The sequence below is a fragment of the Oryctolagus cuniculus genome, chromosome 1, assembly GCF_051225735.1.
Source record: "Oryctolagus cuniculus isolate XC-2025 breed Fujian yellow rabbit chromosome 1, ASM5122573v1, whole genome shotgun sequence".
NCBI lineage: Eukaryota > Metazoa > Chordata > Mammalia > Lagomorpha > Leporidae > Oryctolagus > Oryctolagus cuniculus.
This window is the reverse complement of record NC_142867.1, coordinates 203,338,709-203,361,142: the sequence shown is the minus strand read 5'-3', so window position 1 is coordinate 203,361,142 and position 22,434 is coordinate 203,338,709. Positions and strand designations below refer to the sequence as shown.

General features: G+C 44.2%; 1 long non-coding RNA gene across 6 annotated transcripts in view; it reads left to right on the top strand.

Moving 5' to 3' along the window:
- Positions 1 to 22,434, top strand: part of LOC149128827 (uncharacterized) — a 328,324-nt gene that overhangs the window by 231,118 nt on the left and 74,772 nt on the right. For 3 of the 6 annotated variants that reach the window (XR_016211152.1, XR_016211131.1, XR_016211134.1), the window contains one exon: positions 5,966 to 6,260. The exons of the other annotated variants lie outside the window; for them this stretch is intronic. This is a non-coding gene — a long non-coding RNA (uncharacterized LOC149128827). Of the gene's footprint in view, positions 1 to 5,965; positions 6,261 to 22,434 lie in introns of those variants that run through there. 6 annotated transcript variants of the gene reach the window in all.

Genomic DNA, 22,434 nt, shown 5'->3' with positions numbered 1-22,434 from the left:
TGCGCTGTGTGGGGGGCAGCTAAGCAGTGCTGTGCTCCCACCCTCTTCCCTCTCTGCTCTCGCCTCCCCGGGCTTCTCACAGCTGTGGGGACCGGTCCTGCGCAATCCTGCTCCTCCTCACTGAGGTCCAGCTCGGGCCATCCCCACGTGGACATCAGCAGTGTCACCTGAGAACCCTTCCGTTGTCTGGGCTCTTTTGCTTATCAGCTCCATGGCCAGTTTCCTACCTGTAATATGGGGATGATAATGCTGACTTCCTAAGATTGGTCCTTTGAATTGGTCAGATTTTGCATTTCATGCATCTGGTAACAGGGCTCAAAAAATTAAGCAAGGTTAGACAGTTGATAGCGACAATCAGGATTGGAGCTCGGGTTTTCGGTCTCTAAATCCAGCACTGCTTCGACCAGCAAAGCTTCCTTCCCACTTGTCCAGCGGGGTGGGTAGATGGACCCGCTCTGGGTCCTCAGCATGTAGCTTGCAGTAGAGTGGCCTGGAGGCCTACAAGAAAAATACCGGGAAACCAGGACACTGTAGCAAGCCAAGAAAGACAACTCAGCTAGACTGGTCTGGCTGTCATGTCATATCGTGGGTTGTCAGTTTAAATTTTTTGGTGTCATTGTTTTTGTGCCAACTCATTGGTTGGAAGCAGAGGTCTCTGTGAGAACATTGGTCTAGGAGTGTCACATGTGTTGTTGCTGCAGACTAGGGCTGTGGCGTGCTCACAGCTCCACTTCCCTTTGTGTGGGCAGCAGCAGGTCATGTGTCCTTGACGTCAACCCTGGACTCACTCTGTAGTCACGCTGTGCATGCGAGTGTCAGGTTCAGATTATGAACCTGTCTGAAGGACTCACTGCCACCTCCCTTAGTTCCTCTCCCCCAGCTGCTCAGGACTAGCTGCTGGACTTCCACCGTCCCTTGCATGGACTCAGTTGTATCTCTCAGGCTTTTGGCCACACTCCTTTAAGTTAGAAAAGAGGTGTATTTTTTTCCTCTTCTTCCTGTTAATTCCTTTTTGAAAAAAAAAGGATAGAGAAACATGAAGCATTTTGAAAGAGACAGTTAATCAATACACATTATTCTCCAAACATTCTAGGAAATTATAAAGTGCCTCCTAAAGGCCTCTTCAGATATCTGTGTGCCTGCCCTTCAGAGAGAAAGTTTCCTCTTGGCACATAAAGAAGTCAAATTAGGCCCAGAAGAGACTATCCTTGTTGGAGCGTGAATGTCAAAGGAACGATCTTCAGTGAAATAGCTGTTTCTCTCAGCGCGCTCTGGAGGGAAGAACGCGGGTTATCGGGAATGCCACGCAGTACTCCGTGAGAGAGTTTCGGGGGTCACAAGAGCTGATATTTGCTTGAGGTCTGAGTGTCTTGCTAAGTAAAGATTTTCACTTTTTCCACTTGGGGGTAAAGAAAATCTTCACTTCGGAAGGCACCAGGATCTGAGCGCTGCGCAAGAATGGAAGGCAGCAGCCTTGCCCGGGGTGGCATCGGAGCGCCTGTCTCCAGGCTCAGCGGCCCCTGCTTGGGAACTGCCCCTTTGCTCAAAGGCGTGGGGCGACCCCCACCGCCTGCTCTGCCAGCTGTCCCAGAGGACAGCCGCCTCGGAGGATATTTACAAACACGCTCCTGGTGATCAGCCTGCAGAGCTCAGAGATTCCAGGAGAACTTTGAGAAAAAGGCAGTCTCTAAGAACTGAAACTGAAGGAGTTTCACAAGCACGAGTCAGGCTAAAGTTAACATTTTCTGTGGGTGGGTCCCATGATTCCCGCTCAGGCTGGGCCAATAGGCTTCAGTCTACTTTTGGGAGGGGATTGCAGCTGAGCCCAGTGCCTGTGAAGAAGTCACACTGTTCACAGCCTTTTGGGCTTCACATTGCAAGACTCAGAGGCCCCACTCACCAGCAGCCAAGGGCTAACGCAGGTGCAGTCTACTCCAGTGAAATGCACTAGCATGCAGCATTGTTCAGAGGATGGTTTGCAACGCGGTCTTCCCATTTTCCACGTGTATATCGTTGGGCCAGTTACCCTCAGGGAGCTTCAGTTCCCACATGTGTAAAATAGGAACAGTACTGTATTTCTTAGGTAATATAACTGATCTGAAGCATGCACAGCGTTTAGCACAAAGCCTGGCCCCGCAGAGCCGTCAGTAAATGACAGATTGAGGCCGGCGACGCGGCTCAGTAGGCTAATCCTCTGCCTTGCGGCGCTGGCACACCAGGTTCTAGTCCTGGTCGGGGCACCGGATTCTGTCCCGGTTGCCCCTCTTCCAGGCCAGCTCTCTGCTGTGGCCCGGGAGTGCAGTGGAGGATGGCCCAAGTGCTTGGGCCCTGCACCCCATGGGAGACCAGGAGAAGCACCTGGCTCCTGCCATCGGATCAGCACGGTGCGCCGGCCGCGGCGGCCATTGGAGGGTGAACCAACGGCAAAGGAAGACCTTTCTCTCTGTCTCTCTCTCTCTCACTGCCCACTCTGCCTGTCAAAAAAAAAAAAAAAATGACAGATTGAAAAAATGACAGCAACACAAGAGATGGGCATGGAGCTGTCTCCTGGGTTTGGTCATTCAGTGAGACAAGACCCTTCCTCTTGGACTTACACCACTTAGGAGATCAGGCTAGACCAGGGAGCTGCTTGGTAAAATCAGACCCAAGAAAACTGAGTTTGAAGTCAGGACCCTTTGTTATTCTGAGAAGGTTTCTGTCAGGCCCCATGAGTGCTAAAGATCAAGGCACCCTGTGCCCTGGTAGTGCCGGAGTCTGCTGGAAACTTGGTACCCATTGGTCAGCTCTTGCAAAGCCTCAGCCAGGCCAGCCACCTCTGGTTGACACGTGCCCCTCCCGAAACCCTTGGCTACACCACTCACCAAACTGGCTTAAGTATGGCCATGTCTGAAAGATTGCTCTGGTCTCCTAGTGGACTCAAAGACACTGCACACATCCTCCTACACATCTCAAAAGTGCCAGATATTAATATAGAGGCGGGGGATATAGTGGTAAATGGAGACTGAATGCCTGCTCTCTCCCACTGGGCTTACTTTCCAGTGGGGAGACAGACAGTAAGCAAGAATATAATATAATGTGATGTGATGTATTATGCTAGATAATATCTAAACAAGTGCTATGAAGAAAAAAGAAGCCCCAGAGGAGATCAGAAAGGCCTTTCTCAGGAAGTGACATTTGAGCAAGCTCGTGGATTGAGTACATGTGCCTCTCGGGGGTAAAATGCTCCATGCAAGTGGAATGACAAGCACAAACTTCCTGGGGCAAGACAGTGATCGGTGGGCCAGAGAAGCAGAGGGACTGGAGCAGAGGAAAGCGAGGAGATGGAGGAAATGGAGCTGAGAGGCGGTGGGAGGCCAGAGCAGCGAGGGCCTTGTAGGTCATGGTAAAGTTCATTCCGAATGAGACAGGAAACGGTGGGAGGACATTGTGATTGATCTGACGGATGCCTTTAAACGGTCACTCTGGCTGCTGCAGGGAAAATAGATGATAAAGGGGTAAGGACAGGAAAAGGAAGATTGGTAAAGACCCTTTCATAGCATTCCAGACAAGGACGCTTGCGGGTTGGAGTGGGCGGTTTTGGTGGAGGAGATGAAAGGTGGTTGTATTCAGGGTATATTTCAGACATGGAAGTGACAGTACAGCTGGGGAGGTGAATGGAATACAAGAGTCCAAGACTTCATCTGCACACCTGATGAAGAGAGTTGTGGGCAGTGAAGAGTCAGGTGGAGAGGCAGTAATTCCAGGACCAAGTGCAAGGTGGCTGTCAGTCACCTGCGTGTGGTCCCTGTGTGGTATCTGGGGCATCAAGTGGTTGGAAGACCATTCGAAGGCCTCACTGTGCCAATCCAAGGATGTGGTAGGCACTCCCAGCCTGTGCTCACAGAACTGAACGCAGATTGAGTTCCAGGCACCTGCAGAAGGCATTCCCTGGATGCTCGTTCTTCAGAAGGACGCAGACTGAGGGGTGGGGGCTGGGGATGGTTACAAGCTGGGTTGCAGTTGAGAGATGTTCTGCCCTGTGCTTGGATTTGAATTTTTTTGTGTGTAAATAAGGGGGAGGAGGGAAGGCATTTGGCATACTGATTAAGATGCCATGTGGACTCCTGCATTCTGTATCAGAGTGCCTGGGTTCGAGTTCTGATTCTGCTCTTGACTCTAGCTTCCTGCTAACAGGAAGTTGATGGCCCAAGTACTTGAGTCCCTGAAACCCACTTTGGAGGCACAAATTGAGTTCCTGGTTCCTGGCTCCGGCCTGGCCCGGCCCTGCTGTTACAGGCACTTGGGGAGTGAACCAGCAGATGAGAGACTGCTGCCTGTCTCTAAAATAAATAAAAACTTTTCAAAGAGGTGAGGGAGGGAGACTCAAATCCATACACCGTCTTACAATTTAATGAGTGCTTCCAAATCCTCATCTCTTTATCCTACAAGGTTAGAATTCCCACCTTCATTTTGGAGATGAGGATGTGCAAGTTCCGAAAAGTTCAGTGACTTGCCCAAGGTCACTTCGCTAACAGACGGGAGAATCCTCCAATCTCGGTTTTGTGATCTCCAAATTATTTCCGTTTTGTGATTATTGTGGGATGGTCACACATTAATCCAGTCAATATGAAATAGCCAATCAGTTTTGCCTAAGATGGATCTGAAGTGTCTTCTGGACCCCTGTGGACTACAAATGACCTGTGTCCTCAGCCACCCCTCAGGGCTCCCCTCCAATCAGAGTCTTCTGTGGTAGCTTTGCTTCCTTGGCAACCCCGCAGCTCCAGAGTTCACCCTCAACTCCTGTCTCTCTTAACAAATTCCTTTTTATCAATGGCTCATTTGCATTCAAAGAGGTTTTCTTGCCAACCGATATTTTTGGGAACATTTTACAACTCCTGTTGCTAAAGTTCTGAGAGAAGCTGCTTCAAAAAGGCTCAAACCCTTTCTCTATTGGACCATTTCACAACACAATTAGAAGAGAATAGTTTTTCAATGTGCACTTCAGTATTGCCTGCAAATATCACTTAGTTCTGATTGAGACCACAGCTGTGTCTACACAGTGCTAAACATCTGGATGAGAACTGAGAAAGGAAGGTCATGTGATGTCAATACTGAGTGAAAGGTCAGCTCCCATGTCCTGTAGGCACTGTGAGTGATTGCCCTTGGGACCCTCAAATCGGCGCTGGACCTCCTGTCAATCATACCAGCATATGAGGGAGTGGCCAGAGCCTGAGACTTGAAGGAAAACGTCAAGCTGTCAGTTTGAATTCGGTGCTTCCTGGTGTGTGATCTTAGCAACCCTCAGTTTCCTCCGTCTGTGAAATGGAAATGCGAACACCTACAAATTAATAAAGAGGAATAAATAAAGCAAAATGTTTAACTAGGCAGGGGTCATGTTGTATTTACCTGTGCATCTCTAGTTCCAAGCACAGGCATATAGTAAGAACTGGATACAATTTTGCTGAATAACTTATGAACAGTTATATTGTAGGCAATGCTATAGCTATAGACCTATTATTTATAGAGCTCTATTCTGTTTGCCAGTTCCCTCAGGTACTTAAGCAAATTTTCCATTTCTAGAACATGAGGACACATAACCCAGAAAAAATATTTACTAAAAGCATAAAATATTCTATGCTAGGTGTAAATAATATTTTGTCTCAGTTAGTCCATAACTGGGAATAACCTAGCTTTTGTTCTATTTGGAGCACCTGTTTGTAATCCATGTCGTAAATATTTTCATGATTATTGCTTAGTAGTCAATGAGTTTCTTTGTTGGCATAGAATTTAAGATATTTCCCTAATAAGGACACCCAGTGTTAAAGCAATGAATTTCTATAGCTATGCAGTTCGGAGAGTTACCTAGGAGATGAAAAGCTAATCTGTCTGGAATTTCTGCCCTTGAGACCAAAGATACTATAAATTTGCTCTGGAGGAAAATAATCAGGGTAAGCATCTTAATTTCTCCCATCTCGTTTCCAAGCAGATGTCGCCGTGTTTTAGCCTGGAATTCATCATCTCTCTGATACATCAACATTGACATATTACATCTTCATCTCTTATTATAGAAAATGGAAATGAAACCAGAATGTGAGCATGTTGAATGAATTGGACTCCCCAGAGATTTGGGGGAGAAGAAAACCACCTCCCACTTGCCTTTAACTTTTGAATTTCTTGTTTCCTTCATGTTTGGATTGCACTTTGAGAAGTCCATCTGGAAGTTCACTTTTTATATTTTGCAAATGCAAACAGAGCTTATTATCAAAAGACAAACCCTCAGAGGAAGAAAAACAGTTGGGAAGGGGCGGGGGTAGGGGAGGGAGAGAATCACCTAAAAAATCCCATGGCAGTATTTAAGGTGAAACTGGAGAGCTGAAACTCCATTTATTTCTTGCTTTTCTTTGCCAGTCTGCTAGTTTGGGTGAATGTGAATATGTTTAGCCGTTCACTTCCTATCTATTAAGCTCCCTGTGTAGAGAATGAGTTTGGATAGGTGTCAACACCTGCAAATGTCACCAATCCTGTAATACCTTTGTGGCACTGTTATCAAAATAGCCCTGCACAGTCTGCCTGAGACTCCAGTCACCCCACAGTGGGCACCAGTACACTTCTTTGCTTATTCTGGCCAAAAAAAATTAAATAAATAACATGTTCAGGATTTCAGGATCCTATTATATGTTGAGAGAATTGCGTTCTTCTTGAATTCCTTACGAAGTCACTCTGGTCCTTGGAGATTAGAAGTTTAAACTTGGAAGGCCACACCTCGCCGAGCTCTCTCCATTTGGGCTCCCCAGCCGTTTCTGTCGCAGCCAGACTTAATCCCCTTCGGACATATCAAGTCAGCCATCAGTCGAGGTGGGCTTTCTTTCCTGCCACATGCTACAGAGATTAAGGCCGCCTGATTTTCCCATTTTTCTCTTGCACATTGACCGCAGACTCAGATGTAAATAATGTTTACAAGTCAGACCAAACTTGGAAGTCATTTTGTCCAAGAGTCCATCTTACCCTTCAGTCCCAAAGGCTAAGGCTCCTTTGGTCGTTGCAGGCCTTGGAATAAGCATTAGCACCCCACAGCCTCTTTGCAAATTTGGGACCAGGGAAGAGAAAGACAAATTTCCTTCAGTAGGTCTGGGGAAAACTGTCAAGGTTAGACATAGAGGCACATGAAAATAGCATTGGATTTTGACTGGGAACTAAGTTCAGGTACCAGCTTTATGCTTCTGGCTGGGTGACCTTGGGCAGGGAGCTTCATCTGCCTAGGTCATGTTTTCACTTGGAAGAAGGGAATGCTGTGGTCTGTCTTCTACAGTCCACAGATGACTGGGTTAAGGGATGTGAGGATATCTTGAAGACAAGCACATGCTATTGAAATGAGACCTACCACTATTGTCATTTACATCATGCTCTAGGTTGTCTGATGACCGCTTACTCCAAGTTTTGTGACAAGTTCCAAATGCATCAGGAGGTTTCCCTTCTGCCCTCTAAGCCTCTATTTTCTCATGAAACAAGATGAACATGATCCTGCATCACTCACAGATTCAGTGAGACAGTGAATGAGTGGGCAGTGGTCTTGTCCCTTTACCTCTTGGCACTATCCTGAGACCTGATTGAGTAGCTTCTCATGTATATCTGAATTCCAGTCCCCAGTCCCCTCTGGAGACAGGGTTGGGGACCTTGGCACTGCCCTGTTGGAGACACTGGAGAGTGGAGCTGTCCCCTCATCCTGCTTTCCAGTCCTGTCCAATCTGCTTCAAGAGGAATGTCAAGAGAGCACAGTCAGAGAGAAGAGCCGAGGTAGAAGAGGCACTGGAACAAGGTCACTGGATGTGTATTCAAGGGAGCTGGGATACTGACCCTGGACAGTACATGATGGGGCAAAACACAGAAATCTGACAAATACCCTAATGTATTCTATAGTATTACTCTTAAGTGTGTTCCTGACCATTATATATTCAACAGCATTTATCAATTTGTGATTTTTTTTTTTTTGACAGGCAGAGTGGACAGTGAGAGAGAGAGACAGAGAGAAAGGTCTTCCTTTGCCGTTGGTTCACCCTCCAATAGCCGCCGCGGCCGGCGCGCTGCGGCCGGCACACCGCGCTGATCCGATGGCAGGAGCCAGGAGCCAGGTGCTTTTTCCTGGTCTCCCATGGGGTGCAGGACCCAAGTACCTGGGCCATCCTCCACTGCACTCCTGGGCCACAGCAGAGAGCTGGCCTGGAAGAGGGGCAACCGGGACAGAATCCGGCGCCCCGACCGGGACTAGAACCCGGTGTGCCGGCGCCGCAAGGCGGAGGATTAGCCTAGTGAGCCGCGGCGCCGGCCAATTTGTGATTTTATAATCACATTTGTTAAATTAAAAAGAAATCGGCCGGCGCCGTGGCTCAATAGGCTAATCCTCCACCTTGCGGCGCCGGCACACCGGGTTCTAGTCCCGGTCGGGGCGCCGGATTCTGTCCCGGTTGCCCCTCTTCCAGGCCAGCTCTCTGCTATGGCCAGGGAGTGCAGTGGAGGATGGCCCAGGTGCTTGGGCCCTGCACCCCATGGGAGACCAGGAAAAGCACCTGGATCCTGGCTCCTGCCATTGGATCAGCGCGGTGCGCCGGCTGCAGCGGCGGCCATTGGAGGGTGAACCAACGGCAAAAGGAAGACCTTTCTCTCTCTGTCTCTCTCTCTCACTGTCCACTCTGCCTGTCAAAAAATAAAAAAAAAAAAAAAAAAAATTAAAAAGAAATCGACACCACTTTTTACTGCTATAATGTGGAGAACAAGCCACCTCCCTCCCAAAAAGTCTGAGTATATTTTATGCTGAAGTTACTTTCTGTCCAGGCCAAAACAACATAGTTCCACTTTGATATTTTTTCTCTTTGGATTTTGGAAGTTTTCATACAGCTCAACAAATCTATAAATCACTGAGAAAAAATTTTTGAAAAATAATACCTCTATTTTGTGTTATGAACACTGATCTGTTCCTTTCTATTCTATAAGTTTACCCTATCTTCTGTCCTACCCTACCCTACCCTATCCTATTCTAATCATTAAATATAATGCTGATGTAATCCCAAAATTGATTTTAGGGCCCATTAATGAAAAATATTGATGTAGAAGACATTTCTAGTCTCAAGGGATGGAATTAAGACTTTAAGTAACAAATCAAAACAGATTTAAGCTCAAAATAAGAAAGAAATTACTAATAATTAGACACACCCAAATATAGAATGGGCCTCTAAAGGTAATGAGACACTTGTTCTTGAATATTTTCGATAGTCAATTGAAATTTTATAGGCCTATAATTTTATATGCTAGGTCTGTGGATTAAGGGTTCTCCAAGCTCAGTGATTCCCAGAGTCCACAGTCCACACTGAGCTAAAAGAGAAAATCTGGAATATAAAGTAAGGATTTGGGTCCAAAAAAACTAAAACGAAAGAGGCAAGAAGGATGAATGGTAGCGTCTGGGAGATTGCTTCTTGTTAGCTTGTAAAAAGAAAGCATTCTCTGTTACATTTTTATTCCTTCCTTACTGTGAGAAAGCTCCACTCTTTTTCTTCTTTAGAAAAAATTCCGCTGTTGACAATCGTGCCTTTTATAGCTGTTGTCCCCACATTTCTGCAATGTTTCCTCTTCAAGTGGTATGGTCACCTTAAACCTCCATCATGGGTTAGGTGGCCTTTTGAATGATCTCACCGAGCTCGTGCTTCACTGAGTCCTGGGCTTATTACAAGGTCAAGTGTTCAGTCGGCTCAAATAATTGCCTATTGTAGAAATGTATGCATAAATGCATACATGCAAGAGGGCCACTCCAGCTTTCTCAGAAATGAGCATCTGGCTTGCTGCTATAGATCTTTCAAGACACCCTCATATCCCTTATCCCAGTCATCTGGTGATAGCACAATACACACACATGCATTCAGACCCATTCACGAATAAAGTCACATTCACGCCACCATGTTTCTCCTTGTCCCTCCCTCCATTTCAGCCTTCAGTCCATAGCTTTTGTTCTTCTCTCTCAGGAGGACCCATTTGAGTAGCAGCTCACTCACTCCCATGTGATGAGTTCTCTAAAACTCTGGCCAACTTCCCAGGAGGAGGGCAAGGCCTTCTGCTTCTTCTTGATGAGCCTGGACAGTGAAGAAAAAGACACGAGTTGGCTTTTCAATAGGATGTTCTACTGTGTTATACACTCAGTAAATTATACTCAATAAGATAAGTATACAAAAATATAGTGGGCTGGCGCTGTGGCGTAGCGGGTAAATCTGCAGCCTGCAGTGCTGGCATCCCATATGGGTTCAAGACCTGGCTGCTCCACTTCTGATCCAGCTCTCTGCTATGACCTGGGAAAGCAGTGGAGGATGGCCTAAATCCTTGGGCCCCTGCACCCGCATGGGAGACCTGGAGGAGGCTCCTGGCTCCTGCTTTGGATTGGCGCATCTCCAGCCCAGCTGTTGTGGCCAGTTGGGGAGTGAACCAGTGGATGGAAGACCTCTCTATCTCTGCCTCTCCTTCTCTCTCTGTGGAACTCTTACTTTCAAATAAATAAATAGATAAATAAATATTTTTTAAAAAATGTAACCCAGTTCTTGCCCTAAGAACTTCACCATTTAAAATTTTTTTATTGATATAAAGAAAGCAGATTTCGTGTATTTCACGGATACACTTTTAATATTATGGCCGTACTTTCTTCCCTCCTTCATTCCCTCCCTCAATCCCCTTCCTTCCTTCCTTTCTTTTTTTCTTTAATTTTTGCAAGGACATAATTTCAATCCCCTCTTTAATCACAGGCTTACTTTACCACTAACCATAATACTCAACAAATAAAAATTAAGAAGACTGTAGTTCCATAGAAGTATAAACAGGGCTAAAAATAGCAATCACATCACAAGATGTCCGTTTCATTCCTACACACTTTTTTTGTACTCTACTATTAGTAGCCACATATCAGAGAAAGCAGATGATATTTATGTTTTGGGGACTGGCTTTTCTCACTAAGCATAATGGTTTCCAGTTGCATCATTTTGTTGCAAAAAGACAAGATTTCATTCTTTCTTATGGCTGAATAGTATTCCACAGTGTATATATACCACATTTTCTTTATCCAGTCATCAGCTGATGGACATCTGGGGTGATTCCATAGCTTAGATATTGTAAATTGAGCTGCAATGAATGTGGGGGTGCAGGTGACTCATTCATATACAGATTTCATTTAGTTTGGGTGAATTCCTAGGAGTGGGATGGCGGGGTCATGTGGTAGATATATTTTTGTATTTCTGAGGAATCTCCATATTGTCTTCCATAATGGTTATACTAGTTTACAGTCCCACCAACAGTGGATTAGGGAACCTTTTCCCCCACACCCTTGCCAGCATTTGTTGTTATTTTTGTTTTTGAATGATAGCCATTCTAACTGGGGTGAGGGAAAACCTCATTGTGGTTTTTCATTTGCATTTCCCTGATGGCTAGTGAACCTGAGCTTCTTTTCATGAGTCTGTTGGCCATTTGTATTTTATCCTTTGTAGAATGCCTATTCATGTCCTTTGCCCATTTCTACTTGGATTGTTTGTTTTGTTGTTGTTGAGTTTCTTGAGCTCTTTATAGATACTGGATATTAATCCTTCATCAGTTGCATAGTTTGCAAACATTTTCTCCCATTCTGTTGGTTGCCTCTTCACTTTGTTGAATGTTTCCTTTGCAGTACAGAGCTTCTTAGCTCGATATAATCCTATTTATCTATTTTTGCTTTGATTGCTTGTGCTTCTGGGGTCTTTTCCAAGAAGTCTTTGCATATGCCAATGTCTTGCAGAGTTTCCTTGATATTTCCTCTAGTAAAATATTTTCCTCTAGGGTATCAGGTTGTACATTTAGATCCTTGATCCATTTTGAGTAATTTTTATATAAGGTGTAAGGCAAGGATCTTGTTTCATACTTCTGCACACATAGATCCAATTTTTTCAGCACCATTTGTTGAAGAGACTGTCCTTGCTCCATGGATTGATTTTAGCTCATTTGTCAAAGATTACTTAGTTGTAGATGTGTGGATTAATTTCTAGGGTTTCTAGTCTGTTCCATTGGTCTACATGTCTATTTTCTGTGCCAGTACCAGGCTTTTTTGATTATTACTGCCCTGTAATATGTCTTGAAATTTGGTATTGTGATGTCTCCAGCTTTGGTTTTTGTTGTTTAAGATTGCTTTAGCTATCTGGAGCCTCTTGTGTTTTTGTGTGACTTTAGCAACATTTTTTCTAGATCTGAGAAGAATTTTATTTTATTTTATTTTTGACAGGCAGAGTTAGAGAGAGGGAGACAGAGAGAAAGGTCTTCCTTCCATTGGTTCACCCCCAAAATGGCTGCTACGGTCAGCATGCTGCGCCGATCCGAAGCCAGGAGCCAGTTGCTTCCTCCTGGTCTCCCATGCAGGTGCAGGGCCCAAGGACTTAGGCCACCCTCCACTGCCTTCCCGGGCCACAGCAGAGAGCTGGACTGGAAGAGGAGCAACCGGGATAGAATCCGGCGCCCCAACCAGGACTAGAATCTGGGTGCCGACGCTGCAGGCAGAGGATTAGCTTAGTGAGCCGCGGCGCCGGCCTTTATTGGTATTTTGATTGGGATTTCTTGAGTCTATAGATTGCTTTCAGTAGAATGGACATTTTGATATTAATTCTTCTAATCCTTGAACATGGAAGATTTTTCTTCTCCTTTCTTTGATGTTTTATAATTTTCATGGTAGAGATCTTTGGTGTCCTTGGTTAAATTTATTTCAAGGTATTTAAATTTTTTGAAGCTATTGTGAATGGGACCGATCTTAGTTCTTTCTCAGCCATGGCATTGTCTGTGTATACAAAGGCTGTTTATTTTTTTGTGTGTTAATTTTATGTCCTGAAACTTTACCAAACTTTCTTATGAGTTCCAATAGTCTTATAGTGGTATCTTTTGGTTTCCCCCTATATAACATAATGCCATCTGAAAACGGATAATTTGACTTCTTTCTTTTCAATTTATATACCTTTGATTTCTTTTTCTTGCCTAGTGGTTCTGGCTAAAAGTTCTAGAACTATATTGAATACCAAAGGTGAAAGTGGGCATTCTTGTCTGGTTTCAGATCTTAGTGGAATGCTTCCAACTTTTCTACTCAATATGATGCTGGCTGTGGTTTGTCAAATATTGCTTTATTTGTGTTGAAGGATATTTCTTCTATACCCAATTTGCTTAAGATTTTTCATGAGAGGATGTTTTATTTTATCAAATGCTTTTTCTGCTTTATTGAGATAATCATGTGCTTTTTATTCTTCAATTTGTTAGTGCAATGTATCACGTTCATTGATTTGTATATGTTGGACCATCTTTGCATACGAGGGATAATCTCACTTGGTCAGGGTGAATGATCTTTCTGATTCAATGATCTTTCTTGGATTCAATTGCTGAGGATTTTTGCATCTATGTTCATCAGAGATATTGGTCTGTACTTCTCTTTCTCTGTTATATCTGTTTCTGGTTTTAGAATTAAGGTGATACTGGCCTCATGGAAAGAGTTTGGGAGGAGTCCCTCCCTTTCAGTTGTTTTGAATAATTTGAGAAGAGTTGGGATTAGTTCTGTAAAAGTTTAGTAGAATTCAGCAGTGAAGGCATCTAGTGTTGGGCTTTCCTTTGTTGGGAGCGTCTTTATTACTGAGCCAATCTCTGTCTTGGTTATTGGTCTGTTTAGGCTCTCAATGTCTTCATGACTCAGTTCTGCTAGATTTTATGTGTCCAGAAATCTATCAGTTTCTTTTAGATATTCCAGTTTGTTGGTATATAGCTGTTTATAGCAATCCCTAATGATTCTTTTTATTTATGTGGTATTTGTTGTAACATCTCCTTTTTCATCTCTGATTTTTTTTTTTTTGGTTAGTTGGGCCAGTGGAGTGGCAGTTTTGTTTACTTTTTTTTTTTAAAATCAGCTCTTCATTTCACTGATCTTTTGTAATTTTTTTTGTTTATTTCTTCTCTGATTTTAATTATTTCTCTCCTCCTACTAATTTTGCCTCTTTTTTTTCTAGATTCTTGAAGTGCCTTTCCAATTTCTTGATGTAGGCACAAATTGCTATAAACTTCCCTCTTAACACTGCTTTTGCAATATCCCATAAGTTTTGATGTGTTGTGTTGTCATCTTCATTAATTTCTAGGAATTTTTTTATTTCCTTTTTGATTTCTTCTTTGACCCACTGTCATTCAGGAGAATCATGTTGTTCAATCTCCATGTGTTTGCATATTTTCTAGAGTCTCTTAAGTTGTTAATATCCAGCATAATTCCATTGTGGTCAGAAAAATTACATGGTATGACTTAAATATTTTGAATTTGTTGTTAGTTGCTTTATGGCCTAGCATATGGTCTGTCTTAGAGAAAGTTCCATGCACTGATGAAAAGAATATGTATTCTGCAGCTGCGGGATGAAATGTTCTGTAGATATCAATTAGGTCCATTTGGTCCACAGTGTAGATTAGTTCTGTTGTTTCATTGTTGATTTTTTGTCTAGTTGATCTGTCCATTGATGAAAGTGGATGTTGAAATCCCCATTGTTATTGTATGGAAGTCTACGTTTCCCTTTAAATCCATTAACATTTGTTTTAGATAGCCAGGCACCCTGGCATCAAGTCAATATACATTTACAATACTCACATCTTCCTATTGAATTGATCTCTTAATCATTAATAATGCCCTTCTTTGTCTCTTTCAACAGTTTTTGTGTTAAAGTTTCTTTTGTCTGAGATGAGGCACTACACTCGCTCAATTTTGCTTTCGGTTAGCATGGAACAACTTTTTCCATCCTTTCATCTTTGTTCATGAGCTGTATTTATTGTAGGCAGCAAACAGATGGGTCTTATTTTTTTCTTCCATTCACTCAGTCTCTATCTTTTAATTGAAGAATTTAGGTCATTTACATTCAAGGTTATTATTGATAAGTAATGACTTGATCCTGCCATTTTCCCATAAATATTCCTATTGTTTGTTTTGGATTTCCGTTGTACTTTTACTAGGAGATTTTTCTGCCTTCACATTCTTTTTTGATGATAACTCTTTTTCTGTGTCTGGGTGTAGCACATCCTTAAGTATCATTTGTGAGGCCCAAGGAGTGGTGACAGATTTGTTCAATGTCTGTTTTGGAATGTCTTTATTGCACCTTCCTTTATAAATGAGAGCTTTTTTGGGGCACAGTGTTCTGGTTTGGCAGTTTTTTTTTCTTTTAGGACTTGGACTATATCTCTACATTCTCTCCTAGCCTATAGGGTTTCTGATGAGAAATCAGCTGTGAGTGTAATTGGAGATCCTTTGAAGGTAATCTGGTGCTTCTCTCATGCACATTTTAGGATCTTTTCTTCATATTTTACTGTTGAAAGTTTGACTTCAATGTGTCTCGGTGAAGGTTTTTTCTGGTTATGTCTATTGAGAGTTCTATGTGCTTCCTGTACTTGGATGTCTCTATCGTTCTCTAAATTAGGGAAGTTTTCTGCTATTATTTCTCTGAATAGGTCTTCTCATCCATTCTCTCTTTCCAGACCTTTAGGAACTCCTAAGATATGTATGTTAGGTCATTTGATAGTATTCCATAATTCTTCTAACATGGTTTTCAGCTTTTCTAATTTTTCTTACTTTTTTTTTGTCTGACCAAGATACTTCTAAAGGTTTGTCTCCTAGTTCAAATAGTCTCTCTTCTGCCTCACTGAGTCTGTTGTTAAAGATTTCCACTGTATTTTTATTTGATATATTGAATTTTTCATTTCTAATATTTAAAGTTTGATTTCTCTTCAATGTCTCTAACTCCTGGCAGAATTTCTCATCCAGGTCATGTATGGATTTCTTTAACTCACGTATTTGCTTGTCTGTGTTTTTGAGTGATCTTATAATCATTCTTCTGAATTTCTCGTCAGGCATTTCATAAATCTCTTCATCCTCATATTCTAATATTGAAGTGTTGTTGTGCTCCTTTTGGGGAACCACGTTGTCTGCCTTGTTCATATTTCTTGTATTCCCATGCCTACTTTTAGGCATTTGTAGAAGACATATTGGTTTTTTCTTCCAATGGCTTTTATCTTTGAAATATGCCTCTGTGGCTTAGTGGAGTGTTTGCTTCTTCAGTGGATGTCCAGAGACATGTGTTGGGTGTGGCCAGGGAGCTCCTGTCAGTGCTGAAAGGTGAGGCAAGAATCCAGGGTGACACCCAAGTTGGGCATGGTGGATCTTCTCTGTGATCAGCAGTGGGGAGGGCGTGATCATATCAGCTGGTGTGATCCCTGCCTCACCTCCTCTCTGCCAAGGTAATCAATGCCCGGGGTGAGCCCACAGTGGCTGCATACCCCACCCACACAAGTACATGAATCATACAAAGGATCTGCACGGCCTTCAGAGTGAGCTTGGAATCCTCTTTAGTTATATACCCCAGGTGTTTGGAAACTCTGAGCCTCAGAAGCCAGACACAGTGACTCTCCAGAGACCCAGCCACACCCCACGCCCTAACATACAGTCACAGACCCCCACAGTCACAGAGCTCAGGACTTCCACAGCCACAGGGAGCAGGGGATCCACCCTCAGCCCCATGAGCCCACTCTGTCCCTGGAGAGACAAGAGGTGTTCCCAGAGCCAGCTGCCAGCTCAGTGCTCCACCTTAGCAGCTCAAGTCTGGGTGCCAGCAATGCAACAAGGAAAGGGGAGCCCTTCATTGGCCCAAGTGGGCACCCCGCCTCCTGTCAACCCTCCAGGCTGACTCAAAGTCATGGGGACTGCAGATTTTTCTCTCTGGTAAAATCCTCTAGTCACACGCACTCGGTCCACAGAAGCCTCTACTTACCTTATTAAGATGACGCTCCCTCCCTGCTAGTTGCCAGCCGAACTTGTAGAGGGATGGGAAGATAGCAATGCACTCTCCTTTCTTGGGGTTAGATGGGCAACCTGCCCCCTGCTAGCACTCCAGGCATGACTGAAAATCAGTGTGGTCCACAAGGTTCTCCCTCAGGCAGTATCACCAGAGACGCAGGCTGCCATAGACCACTCACCTTGCTCCAAGAAGGTAGAGCCTCCTCCAGTGTCTGGCTGTGGGAGTCACTGGTGGTGTCCCTGCTCTCTGCTACGTGTTTGCATTGTTCATGCTGCTCCACAGCATATCTGTTTCTTTCTGTAGAATTTCTTTTTCTTATTTTATTATTATTATTATTATTTTTTGTTTTGACAGGCAGAGTGGACAGTGAGAGAGAGAGACAGAGAGAAAGGTCTTCCTTTGCTGTCAGTTCACCCTCCAATGGCCGCTGTGGCCGGTGAACCGCACTGATCTGAAGGCAGGAGCCAGGTGCTTCTCCTGGTCTCCCATGGGGTGCAGGACCCAAGCACTTGGGCCATCCTCCACTGCACTCCCGGGCCACAGCAGAGAGCTGGCCTGGAAGAGGGGCAACCGAGACAGAATCCGGCGCCCCGACCGGGACTAGAACCTGGTGTGCCGGCGCTGCAAGGCGGAGGATTAGCCTACTGAACCGCGGCGCCGGCCTCTTTCTGTAGAATTTCTACTGCAAACAACGCTCCAACTCTCCCTCGGGAGTGCACTTCCTCTGCTTTTCTTCTGTTATCTTCCTGTGGTCAAAATCAGCATGGCTTTTCCCTGTTCAGCCAAATTAGATCTCCACCAAGTATTTTAACTCTTAAATTCATTTGTTGGTTTAATTAGCATCCAGTGGCAATCCCATGTGGTTGTTCACAGCTTAATAGATATATCTTCTAGGGTGAGTTAAATCATTGTGTCTATTTACTGTTGCATTCTAATGACTGCTACTGGTCCTTGGGAATGAGGTCTGGTAGAAAGGTTTTCAAGACATTGACATAGACTGGTTAAACCGAGAGGTCTGGAGGAATGCTCATGGGACACCTTGAAGAGTGATAAATAACATTGCCGTTTATCAAATGGCAAAAGAAGAGGCTCAACAGTGGAACACTGAGAGGGAGTAACCATGGTCAAGGAAGGAGGAGAACTAAAAGAGAACATTGTCAAAAACAGGGAAGGGGATTTCAAGAAGCAGGGTATGGCCAACAATATCACGCCACAAAGGGAGGAAGTAAGATGAAGACTAGAATAAACTATGGGCTTGGCAAGCGGGAGTTCACTGCTGATGTTGGCACAACCGATTTTGTTGAAGTGGTGAGGTGAAAACCATTGCTGTGGAGTAAAGTGTGAGATTAGGCTGTTGATAACTGATGCTGATGGTCCTCACATGTGGGGCTTGAGAAAATACAAATTCCTGGCCCTGACCCGAAAGGTTTAAGTGAGTCTAGAATGGGTCTCAAAGATGCATATTTCTAAAAGGCCAAGTTTGGAAATTCTATGAATGTGAAATACATGAGAGCGGAGGTTCCACCTATCTCATTTACCATTGCATGCTTGGGCGCTAGAGCAGTTTCTGTCCATAGCAGTTTCCCAATAACTGTGTAGGGTAAGAGTTCCCAGAAGTGATACTGACTACATTTTATAGACTAGTTAGTGATAATAGCATTAACCATGTAATCCAGCAAGGATGCAATAGATCTCATACAGTAAAGTACAGTCCACCGAAAGTTTAGAGGCTAAAATGATAGATTCTAAACATTTCATTATTTCTGCAGGCACATTGTTCCAGTGCTGATAGGTATGACAAAACCCTCAGATGGGTCTGGCTCAGCTACTGGCAAATCAGAGCTGATTGATAATCGATAAAAATTGTTCAGTTTAACAGAAAAGGCTGTTTCTGTGTCTGATTAGCACACCTATTGAAAGGCCGTATGCTGTAACAAAGGAAGATACTTGGCATCTGCTAGACATAGACACAGCATCCAGCCTGTGCAATGATGGCGTCAATGAATTTGACACACCTGGGAGCCAATGTAGTTCACTCTAGAGGGCAGGGGAAGGAATGAATCCATCTTCCACCTAGCATTGTCTGAAGATTGAATAAATAGCATACCTCCAGCTGTACATATTAACATGTCCCTCAACAAACACATGTACTATTGCAATGAACTAATTACAACTTCTTTTTCTTTCTAAAGAACCAGTCTTTTTTTTATTTGAAAGTCAGAGTTACACAGAAAGATAAAGAGGCAGAGAGAGAGAGAGTGAGAGATAGGTCTTCCATCCACTGGTTCAGTCCCTAGATGGCTGCAACAGCTGGAGCTGCACCAATCTGAAGCCAGGAGCCAGGAGCTTCTTCCAGGTCTCTCATGTGGGTGCAGGGGCCCAAGGACTTGGCCATCTTCTACTGCTTTCCCAGGCCACAGCAGAGAGCTGGATCAGAAGTGGAGCAGCCAGGCCTCAAACTGGCATCCATATGGGATGCCGGCACTGCAGGTAGCAGCTTTACCTGCTATACCGCAGCACCAACCCCACAAATTTCAACTTCTTTAAAAAGTGTTAATGAATATCATGAATTTGCAGAGATCATAAATTAGGTAGAATTGTATCAAATTGCCATTTTTGTGAATCACAGATAAATGAATCTGGGTAATTTCATATTGCTTAATCTACCATTTTCACAATGAAACAGATGAAGCCAAAATTATGATCTTGATTTTGCAGAAATCAGCAAAGATTTTTGATTATAAAGAAATTATATGATAATCAGTCCTCATGATTCTCATAGCCTAATGTTCATGTCATTGTGTAATGCTCTCCCCTTGAGTGTATGCCAGAGTTAGTGACATATTTCTGATGAATAAAACCCTGCAGAAGTATGGCCTAACATTAGGATATAGAATGACTGCAGTCTACTTTCTCTCTCTCTCTCTCTCTCTCACTCTCGCTCTCGCTCTTGCTCTCACTCTCTCTCATCCCTTGGTCTGAAAAAAGACACCTGTCACAGCAAGAAGACATTCAGGCAGCCAGTGAACAAATTGGAATAATGGAGTTTCCTCCATAGACCAATAGCCAGTGAGGACCTGAGGTCAGCCACCAATCCAGGCTCAGTCAAGTCTGGAGACAACAGCAGCCTGGCTGATGGCCATGGAGTGAGAATCTCCCATGTAAACTGCTCCCCTATTCCTGACTTTGAAACTCTATGAGACTATAAATGTTTGTTTTCACAATATGCTGAACATGAGGGTAGTGTATTCCACAGCAACAAATAACCAATAAATAAAGTAATTTCCCATTTTCAAAATGTTGGGAACCATAGTAGAACAGTATCTGGCTCAAACGTGTTCTACATATATCCTTTATGTTACAAGACATTTTAACTATTTCATTACTAAGGATATTGGGCATTATGCATGGAAGGAGAAAAAAATGGTATGTGGAGGTAAGGTATGAATTTGCCTCCTGACTGAGCCTGATTAACTGAGTAAACTCACAGATCATTTAGTTTCTCTGAGCTTCTCTTTCCTCTTAGACAAAAATGCCAATTACCAAAGTTCCTGCCCAGTCCAAATGCCTGTTCTAGGATGGTGTTGTGAACATAGCTGACAGCCCTGCAGTGCAGTTAAAGGCTAGTTCTCCTGGAGGAGAGAATTAGTCATCTTTCAACAAAGAAAGGAAGTCTGACCAAATTTACACTGCTAATTGGCTGTGGGATCGGAACTTATACCAAATTTTCCTATTGCCAAGACCGGGACAAGTCGCCTGTGCTGTCTGAGTCTCAGTTTCCCCGTAAATAAAGGGGAAGGATTAGAGCAGAAAACGCAGGAGGACTCTCGGGTCTGAATAGGCTCTGATAAGAACCAAAGGAAAGGACTCTGGTTCTAGGCGACCCCAGAAAAGTGGGGTAAGAAGTGTGTCTGACATCCCTGGGGTTTCAGAACCCCCTCGGAGTATGGATGCCGGGGAGGCTCTGTGAAGTGCTGTGCGTCGGTGGCAACCTTGGTGCCTTGCCCAGGCTGTCAGTGCCATTGCCTGGGATGGGGGGCTCAGTCCCCTGCCAGTGCCGCCAGCCCCCACACAGCCCCTGTAATAGCATCCTATCATTGTCACTTCAAACCACATACACTTAAGATTTGTGCGGGTGCCAGGGAAATTCATAATGAATTCAGTTCCCATTCATGCAGGAAAGAAAGTAAGGCTTGGGGAGAAACAAAAATACTCCTGCAAACACTGCCTTGGTGTTTCTGTCTTAGAAGATGACAATTATTACACTTGAATGGGGCTGAGAAAGTCATGATTCAAGTTAGGCTGTTGATTTGGAACTCTATAGCCTTATCATGGTCCAGTTAGCAAGGGTTTGTATAGAGAGCTATGGTTTACAAAACATATTTGCATGTATTTTCTCATTTGAAACTAGCTCTCCTCCCTTTTAGCTGAGAAAGGAACCTCAGGTTAGTCCAATAATTAGTGCAGAACCAACTCTTGAATTCCGGTCATCATTTTCAATATCATGTTCGCTTTCCCCTGGACTACAGGGACGTCTGTTGTAATGGAGATTTTATTATTGTTACCCATCTTGTCTTCCAAGGGTACTAAACTCCTCAAAAGGAAATAAAAAGGAAAGATGTGATTGTGGACACATGTCATGAGACAGCAGATTTAGGATCAGAGATGTCTGGGCAGTGTCTGCAGATTGCTGTGGCAGAGAGACTCGTGTCCTGTGTGTGCATCGCCAGACACCTGCGTGAATGTGGAAACTTGGTGCCTGCTCCCTCAAACGTGTGTGGCTTTGTGGTTGCAGGGTCAGCAAGCCTTTTTGCAGGAGGAAGAGAGACTGGGTTTGTTCTTTCTGTTAATGCTGACGTGGGCCCCATCAGTCACTGGCTCTGGGTGGGGTCCAGGAAGGAGGCCTGATCTTGGGGGTCAAGGAACTCGGGGCTCTACGAATACATTCCAGCAGGAAGACTTAGTCTGAGGCTGGAGACACTGACCGGGGATGCAGCTGGCTGCCGCAGACTTTGTTGGGGATTTAAAGTCAGGCAGATCTGCTCTGAATCCCAGTTCTGTCTTTCCCTGGCTGTGGAGCCTTAAGCAAGTCATTTTACCTTCTTTGTTCCTTGTTTTCATAACTGAAAATCAGTTCAGTTATGAACTGTGCCTGTGCTGTGCACCCATTTGTTTGGACTAACCCATGAGGTCTTATGCTAGTCAGGACCTTAGAGCTACAGCTAGGGGCTCCATCCAGCCTGCTGCCTGCTGTCATCATGGCTTCTTTAGAGATTTATTTATTTGAAAGGCGGAGTGACAGAAAGTGAGAGGGAGTGACAGCGAGAGGGAGAGAGAGAGACCCTCCCTCTGCAGACTACTTCCCAAATATCTTCAAAAGCCAAGGCTGTGCCAGGCCATACCCAGGAGTCAGGAACTCCACCCTGGTCTTCCGTGTGGGCAGCAAAGGCTCAAGTACTCGGGCCATCACCTGCTGCCTCCAAGGATGTTTTACCAGGATTGGGGATGGGAAGTGAAGTAGTCAGGACTCAGACTAGCATGCTGACATGGACTGTGGGTACCCAGGAGGCAGCTTCACCTGCAAGACCCACCCTTGCCTGTTGTTTCAACA